At 35.2% G+C, this 9,134-nt stretch overlaps 1 pseudogene; it reads right to left on the bottom strand.

Moving 5' to 3' along the window:
• Window positions 1-7,210: 7,210 nt before the first annotated feature.
• Window positions 7,211-8,437, bottom strand: LOC111707181 (protein odd-skipped-related 2 pseudogene; annotated as a pseudogene).
• Window positions 8,438-9,134: the final 697 nt, after the last annotated feature.

Consider the following 9,134-nt stretch of genomic DNA (forward strand, 5'->3'; position numbering starts at 1 on the left):
ACTCAACATTGCCTTTTCTCTGTCCGCCCAATCTTATATACCTTCTCTCCGTCCGACACCCGTGGCAATTGATTGTCAGTCCTTGTGCAAGCCGACTAGGGTTAATTTATGTCAAACGGCGCTTATGGGTTAAGGTAGGCGCCTCCAGGATGCTCTAGGCGCCGGCACCTTCCTTACACACACCCTGTCCCCTGATATCTGCCACCAAAGGGGGGGGGGGAGGGGGAAAATAACATCTTAATTAAATGTTCCCACGCTCAAATATTCTTCTTATTGTACTTGTTCGTCTCCTAATCTACATGTTGCTTTCTTTTCAGTTACCTGAGAACTGAAGAAGGGACAAAACAAATCTGTCTCTGTTAATCCATATCTTAATCCATTCACTGTACAGCATAGAGTTTAAGTTTTTAATAGCTATAACATTAAGTTTTTATATCATATCATTTTTCTAAAAAATAACTCTTTTACATATATTTCTGTCTGAACTTTTGTTGTAAATCTCGGATCAAGCATTGATTTCCATCTTTTCAGAATTGTGGATTAACTTAATACCTCTTCAATGTACTGTGGTGGGCATTCTCTAAGGATAAGTTTAATTGATAGATCAATTATTGATTCTCAAATTTAAAAGGGTGTTGGATATCGAGATCCAACGTGAAAGATTAACTTTACTCCACAAATAAAGTTCCCACCTGTGACCTCTGGTTTCGTTTTTTCCTTTGCTTAATACTGAATAAATTGATGCCTACAGATTAATACGAAATACAATAAATCATATATTTAATCCATTAACTAGAATCTAGGCCGTCTATTCATCTATCAAGAATAAAACAGTATCTGCAAAGAACTCTAGATTTCTAACCTTAAAAGTGCAAAGCTCACAGACACCGCTATGGCGCTATACACTGCAGAATTTTGCACTTGCAATTATCCCAAGATTTGATCCGCCCACACACTCATGCATTTACTTTAATCCTCTTCATCTTTCTTTTATCTTTATATTTTCTCCATTATCCCTTTATCCTCTTCATCCCTTTTATTTCCTTCATCTCCTTCATCCCATTCATCCACCCCTTCATCCCTTTATCATTTCATCTACTTCATCCCCCTTCATCTCCTACATCTCGTTTATCTACTTCATCTCCTTTATCTCCTTCATCTCCTTCATCTCCTTCATCTCCTTCATCTCCCTCATATCCTTCATCTCCCTCATCTCCTTCAACCCCCTTCATCTTTTACATCTCTTTCATCTCCTTCATCTCTTTCATCACCTACATATCTTTCATCTCCCTCATCTCCTTCACCTCCTTTATCCCTTTCATCTCCTACATCTCCTTCATCTCCTTCATCTCCTTCATCTCCTTCATCTCCTTCATCTCCTTCATCTCCTTCATGTCTCCTTCATCTCCTTCATCTCCTTCATCTCCTTCATCTTCTTCATCTCTTTCATCTCCTTAATCTCATTCATCTCCTTCGTTCCCTCATCTTCTTCATCTCCTTCATCTCCTTTATATCCTTCATCTCCTTCATCTTCTTCATCTCCTTTATCTCCTTAATTTCCTTCATCTCCTTCATCTCCTACATTCTCCTTCATATCGTTTATCCCCTTCATCCATACCTTTATCCCTTCATCACTTCATTCCCTTCATCCCCTTCATCCCCTTCATCCCATTCATCCCCTTCATCCCCTTCATACCCTTCATGTTCAAGATAGATCATGAGATGTTTCATAAACCATCTTAGTATTTGGATTGGTATTGAACCCAGTCGTGTTCTAAGAGCAGACTAACTGCTGACTAGCTACCTATGTATATATATATATAGGGTGTCAAGTGACAATGTTGACCCCTGCCTGAGTTATATCATATCTTTAAACCTAATGGCCAATATGTTTATAGAGTCCATGGCAAATATGCTTGTCATATTTTCTGCAATCAACTATTTTTAGGCCGCCAAATCTATGTTTATGTGGTTCAAACTATTCTAAGACACCCTGTAGATGAGTTTAAACTGGGACCACCTACAGTTTAGATTTACAAGGGTGGTATACTTGTCTTTCAAGCAGACACTTTGGTCACAAATAGGTCATATACCTACCCAAACTATCCATCTATCTTCATATACATCTATATATATAGTTTTCTATCTTCTCACTCCAATCTGTCAATGGGTAGTGAGTATCCTCTATCCACCTGAATAGCTGAATATCTGAATATCTCTCCAATCTTAACCAATAAATACTTGAAATGGTTTGGTTGAGGAGGTTGAGCCCACCTAGCCAAACTAGATATTATTTCTACTGTAGTCCTATCAGCTCATTCAGCTTCTCAGCAACAGTTTAATTTAACAATTTTTTTATCCGTTCCATTCCGTTCAGTCTAGTCCCTTCTAGTCCCATCTTGCCTTCCTTTGGGTTTTAAAATAAGAATTAAAATAAATTATTAAAGTTAAAAACTTCGAGACGATTTGAAAATATTGTAAAGCTTAATTAAAATAAATTATTAAAGTTAAAAACTTCAGAGAAGATTAAAAAATATTGTAAAGCTTAATTAAAATAAATTATTAATGACGACTATACAGCATCTATTTAGACTTAATTGCAGAAATTGGTTTAGATATTCGGGTCTGTATATTAAAATTTATCATTTCACAACCCATTCTTAACAATCTAATATATTTTAATAAATTGATCTTAATTTTGTCTGTATTTAAGAATTTTAATAATTCTCGTCTGTCTGCCCAGACTGGTGTGTAATAAGATCTGATGTAACAAGATCAATTGTAAATATTTATAAAAAACTTCAGAAATATTTTGCAGCATCAAGTTTTAGTCAGACGGTTTGTGACCCCTTTGCACCTTTCATCCCCATTCTCCTCTGTTCCTTTTCTCTCCTACTCACAACTCTTTTAAACCTTTCCTCCCCCGTCTCCTCTTTTCTTCGTCTCTCCTACTCACAACCCCTTTGCACCTTTCCTCCCCTTCTCCACTTTTTTCTTTCTCATACTCTGCAGCCCCTTTGCATATTTTCTCCCCCTTTTCCTCTTTTCCTTCCCTCCTACTCACAACCCCTTTGCCTCTATTCTTCCCTTTTCTCCTTATTTCTTCACATTTGTTTCCCCACTTTGCTCAATTGCTCTCCTGCTTTTCTGTTCCCTTTTTCTGCTTGTATGCTCCCTTGTTCTGATTTTATATTCCATTTTGTTCCCTTGTTCTCCTGCTTTTTTTGTTCCCTTGTTCTCCTTATTTTTTCTCCCTTTTCTTCGGATTTCCTATTTGTTTCTAATCACTCCATTTTGCTCCTATATTCTTTTCATCTTGCCTTTTCCATAATTCCTTACTAGTTTTCCTCTTCCATGCTCTCAAACTCAATTAATCTCTTGCTACTTGAGAAAATATTTTCACTCGATCCTGAAAATTAAAAGGTAAAGAAAGCACAGAAAATTACTATTCATCATGTCACTAAATGTCAAAAACTTGAAATTATTTATTATGTACATTGTACATTGATGCTACTTTTAATTCTTTAAGACATATTATGAATTAGTTCAATGAAAAGGTAAAAAAACGAAAAAGGAAATTTCAATGTTGAACCCCATAACATTGTAATGAACATTCCTTTCACAGAACCCAGGTTTAGGTTTCAGAGGGCTGTAGTATACAGATTCAGGAGGCAGTATTAGTATACAGATTCAGGGGGCAGTAGTATACAGATTCAGGGAGCAGTAGTATACAGATTCAGGGAGCAGTAGTATACAGATTCAGGGGGCAGTAGTATACAGATTCAGGGAGCAGTAGTATACAGATTCAGGGAGCAGTAGTATACAGATTCAGGGGGCAGAAGTATACAGATTCAGGGGGCAGTAGTATATAGATTCATCAAGAATCCATTATTCAAACCAACAAGAAAGGAAGGCAAAATATATAGATAGATAGATAGATAGATAGATAGATAGATAGATAGATAGATAGATAGATAGATAGATAGATAGATAGATAGATAGATAGATAGATAGATAGATAGATAGATAGATAGATAGATAGATAGATAGATAGATAGATAGATAGATAGATAGATAGATAGATAGATAGATAGATAGATAGATAGATAGATAGATAGATAGATNTTTGGCTGTCTCCGACAGGAGATTCCAGTATAAGACGACATTTTATAGAGGTTTTGAAATTAATGGTTAACAACTATATATTTAAACAAACCAACAACATTCCACAAGAAGGGGAGGAAGGGAGTGCTGGGGGGAACTGAAAAGTCGAACATGCATAAAGATGGATTTTGAAAATAAGGAGAAAATAGAATAAAAGATTAAACTGTGAGAAAATAAAATTGTAAAAGAAACCCCTTGAAAGATTTTTCTGATTAAGTATAAATTATATATTTATGTTTTTGTTTAATTAAACAGTTTATTCCTGTTGTGGTTTCCCTGCAAAAGGGACTTTATTTATTGCTGAAAGAAATGATGTAGAAATGAATTATCTTTCGAGTCAGAAAAATGAAAATATCTTCCACATTTTTGGTCAGATCAAGGTTTCAATGGTACCGTATGTAAATCGGACATATTCATCAATTAATAGAGAGTTACTTTAAATTACAGTTCCAGTCCCTTAAATACTATGAGATTTACATTGTAACTAAGCCGAAAACCTGCGAATTGTGTAACTTCTCCCACATATTGTATGTGCAATAAATATGATTTAAGTATTCAATTAAATACTTTTATACTTATATGATAGCTGCCCAAGTGACTGCCCCCACCAAGATAAAACGCAGTTGCATATTATTAAGTTAACAATTAGTTTGATAAAGTAAAAAAACGAATGTCATGATCATTCAAGAAATCAACCGACGCTGAAACGTATTCTAAGAATGTCATGAAAAGATAAAAGTAATATTACAAGATATGTAATAAAATATAATATTTACGAAAATAAAAAAAGATTTGACTGATATAACTATGTTTAAACTAATATATTAATGTAAGAGAAAATTGAAACTCTATATTTAATGATTGTGAGAACTAAGATACGGATCTTGGGATTTTAGAAAAATTTCTTATTCCGATGTAAATTGGTTTAAAAATTCAAAAATCGCCATGTTGTATACAAGGTTGTGCACTAAAGATGTTGTTCAAGGTGGTGTAAATGTTTTGATAAAGGTATTGTATGTACAACGTATTGTTCGACGTTATATACTACAAGCTGTTGTTGAAGGTCATGCACATATTGTAAAGTAAATGATGTACATGTAGAGTGTACAGTGAATACAATCATCGTTGTTGAAGGTTATGTACAGATTATAAAGTAAATGATGTACATGTAGAGTGTACGGTGAATACAATCATGGTTGTTGAAGGTTATGTACAGATTGTTAAGTAAATGATGTACATGTAGAGTGAACAGTGAATACAATCATCTGTTGAAGGTTCTGTACAGATTTTAAAGTAAATGATGTACATGTAGCGTGTACAGTGAATACAATCATCGTGGTTGAAGATTATGTACAGATTATAAAGTAAATGATTTACATGTAGAGTCTACAGTGAATACAATCATGGATGTTGAAGGCTATGTACAGATAATAAAGTAAATGATGTACATGTATATAGTACAGTGAATGTAATCATGGTGTAATATGTAGCCGAATGCAAACATATATATGTAGATAGATAGATAGAAGGTTTTATGTATAAACGTAAAGACCGGTAGCTTGTCTTGATATTAAAGCATTATATACATCCGTCCGCTATAAGCCAATAGTAGGCTGCCCTGTTCTATTTTCAAGTATTTCAAGTATTCTATGCAACGGAAGAACTGCTTTAAATTGCCTGAAGGCAAGAAAGGTCAAATTAGGAAATGCCTAATACGGACTGCATGGGTGGTTCTACTTTCTACATCTTAGTCGTTTTAATTTACTGAAACAGTACAGAAAATCTTATGTTGAGCACTTTTATTTATTGCATTATTAGTGTTTATCTTGTTTTCTTTCCTTTTTATTGGTCTTTGTGCATTCGCGATTTTTATTTCAGAATTGAAGATATGATTGCATTTTCAAAATTTTATAGCACTGGACATGTTTTATTTTTAGTATATACTTTTAGAGGTCTTTAAAGGATAAGATATATCAAGGTCTTTGAACGAAAACGTATTGGATATGATAATCAATTTTTATTCTAGATATTGTTTACCATGTGTACCCTTTTTGTTGTTGCGAACACTACTATAAGGTTTGATTAAAATGTTTTGCAGTTTCTTAAATGTGAGTTTACTCCTGTGTGGTTCTTTAAAGGAACTGTAGAGGGGCCCTTCAATTAAAGAGTGGCATGTTTGATTCATAACGGAGCCGTTTTATTCTATATCTGAGTACCAGGGAGGAAGATAGTATCGTTTTATTCTATATCTGAGTACCAGGGAGGAAGATAGTATCGTTTTTCTAAAAAGTTATTCCAGTATTTTCTTCAGTCTTTCTGCAGCGTGAGAATCCGAACTTGAAAAAGTCATGTTTAAACTACAAAAATAAGGATATCTTATTCATCCATTAAAGTATTTGGCCCACTCAGAGGTTTCGTGATTAAAATTTCATCTTGAAATACACAATTCATAAATAATACTTGGCTACGCAACCATCCCCGTCATTAACCAGATAATTGTAAGAAGTTACAATAGCAGATCTATCTATCATCCGAGCTAATAGTTCTGGCACACAAATAATGAAGAAAGGCGCAATAAAAATAGGTGGGGTGGGATATACAAAACTATACAGCATATATTTGAGTAATTTAGTTTTTAGTTTTGCCATAATATTAATATTACAGAAAGGGTTATTTTATTTCCCCTTTCCCCCAACCCCAACTCTCGCATTTAATCAATCTTTTTATATGACCATATGACCATATATGACCATTATAACAAAACCAAAAATCTGATAGAGTTTTTTTCAAATACTCATTTAAATCTTAAGTTATTGAAACAAGCACTTTGCATGAGATCGTAATACTCATGGACTGCAATAAGAATGATTTCTGGGTAAAAACATAGATCAATGCTCCTGGTAACACTTTAATGTCGGCCCGGTATCAATAGTTGACTCAGAACTTCCGAGCCGTGTAAATATTTCAAACTTTCAACTACAAACATACACTGCCTGACATTTCCAAGAGAAAGATAAAACTTAAAATTTAATATTTATTTAAACATTTATAAAGAATAAAATGATTTGTAAACATATATATATTATATGGGAAATGACTACTAGAATATATTTTAGTTTAATGGCACTCCAGAATTCACAGAATTGTACAAAATGGTTTGTACATTGTACAATTAGGGTATAGATTTATTTCCTCATAAGTTCTTCTATCGAAAATCCAAAAGATTTCTCTATTTTGGTTTTTACTGTTTTGGTGGTTGAATTATTTAAATCGTGGGGTTTTCCCAATAGAGAAATTTTTTCTGTAAGTTTAGAAAGAGGAGTCAGCTTGATGTCAACCTTCAGATCTTCATCAACAACGTCAAGAACCTGTTCTTTGTTTACATTCTCCCGACCACAGGTTGGCCGACAGCCTCCGGCCTCCAGACGTTCTGCAATCTCTAATAATTGTTTAGGTTTAATGTCTGTATGGGTTAAAAGATGGGTTTTAAGATTTGATCTCTGATTAAAGCATCTTTGACATATCGGACATCTTTGAGGACTCTCCTCCATGTGAAGTATCTTGTGTACAGCCAGAGTACGAGATTGACAAAATCCTTTCCCGCATTCCGAGCATTTGAACGGTTTCTCTTTAGAGTGAATGTATCTGTGATCTCTCAGATGATCTTGTCTTCTGAACGCTTTACCACAAATATCACAAGGATATGGTCTTTCATCAGTGTGAGTTCTCTCATGGATCAGAAGATTGTAGGATTTAGTAAATTCACGGTTACAGAACTTACAGATAAACCTTTTCTTGGGTCTTGCAGATCTCCCTGGTCCACGGAAGAGACGAGGATCGTAGGAAGGATAGGTTGGAACCTGGGAGTTGGTCGACATCCAGTGCCTCATCAACATACTGTGGTTCAACTGGGGGAGGAAGGAGGAGAAGGATGACGAGGTTGGGGTGTTATTATAATTTCCATTCTGTTGTGCAATCAAACCTCTTAGTCTGGACTTGTCGTCTTCCTCCAGAGGTGAAGAGGGAGGGGAAGGGGGGGAACTGGATACAGGGGTGAATGCTGATCTATCCCCCTGGAGTATCCTGGCCTGATGAGCTAGAAGAGCAGGATAATGTAGATGAGGAAATAAAAGAGAAGGGAAGAATGGAGATTTATCCATGTTTCTGTAACTACAAGGTGAAGGTGGAGGAGTGAGGGAGCTTGTACCGGCCATCACTTCAAGCAGATCATCTACTGAAGGAAATCCGCTAAACTTCTACTCTGCCACTGTACACCCGCCACTGAACCCCCGCTCTCATCGCACTCTCGTCTCTCATTGGTCGACAGAACTTTAATCCGCCTCCTCCCATCCTTTCAGTAGGGTTGGAAGTAGTTTAGAGCAGGGTTTAGTAGCTTCTCCTTCCTCCTTCTCCTGGTTGTGTAGAGCAGGTAGCCCTGGATTCCCTGGATGCGCTCCTCTCACATCATGAGTTTGTAAAGAAGCCGACCCCTGGTTCTAGTATCTACGCGTCCCAGTTCTCAACTCTACGTGGAGAATAAGATTCTACGTAGCTGGGTTTAGCGCCGAATGTATTCCACCTGTTGTGTTGTATGGAATGTTAAACAGCTTGCCAGGTTCCAGTAACATTATATGTTTACAGTGTATATCCATATTTAACCAATATATGTATTATTTTATGCAAAATATTAATTTCAAATGTTTCAGAATTAAACCTTTTAACTCATAAAACCGATAATTTCTCAAAAAAATGTTTAATTAAGTAGATTTAAAACAAGTAATTCTAAGAATCTAATTTAGATTTGATTTTGTTAAAGTTTAATAAATGATTAAAGGGACTGTAAACGTAATATATCTGATTTACAACGGGACCCTTAAAAGCTTTGTCTGATTGAGTGAAAATAAGATATCCATTTTTTTAACTGTTTATTTTTATGTGTGACTTCTCTTAAAAACTTTCTTGTGCATTTC

The sequence above is a fragment of the Eurytemora carolleeae genome, unplaced genomic scaffold (assembly GCF_000591075.1).
Source record: "Eurytemora carolleeae unplaced genomic scaffold, Eaff_2.0 scaffold264, whole genome shotgun sequence".
NCBI classification, from domain to species: domain Eukaryota; kingdom Metazoa; phylum Arthropoda; class Copepoda; order Calanoida; family Temoridae; genus Eurytemora; species Eurytemora carolleeae.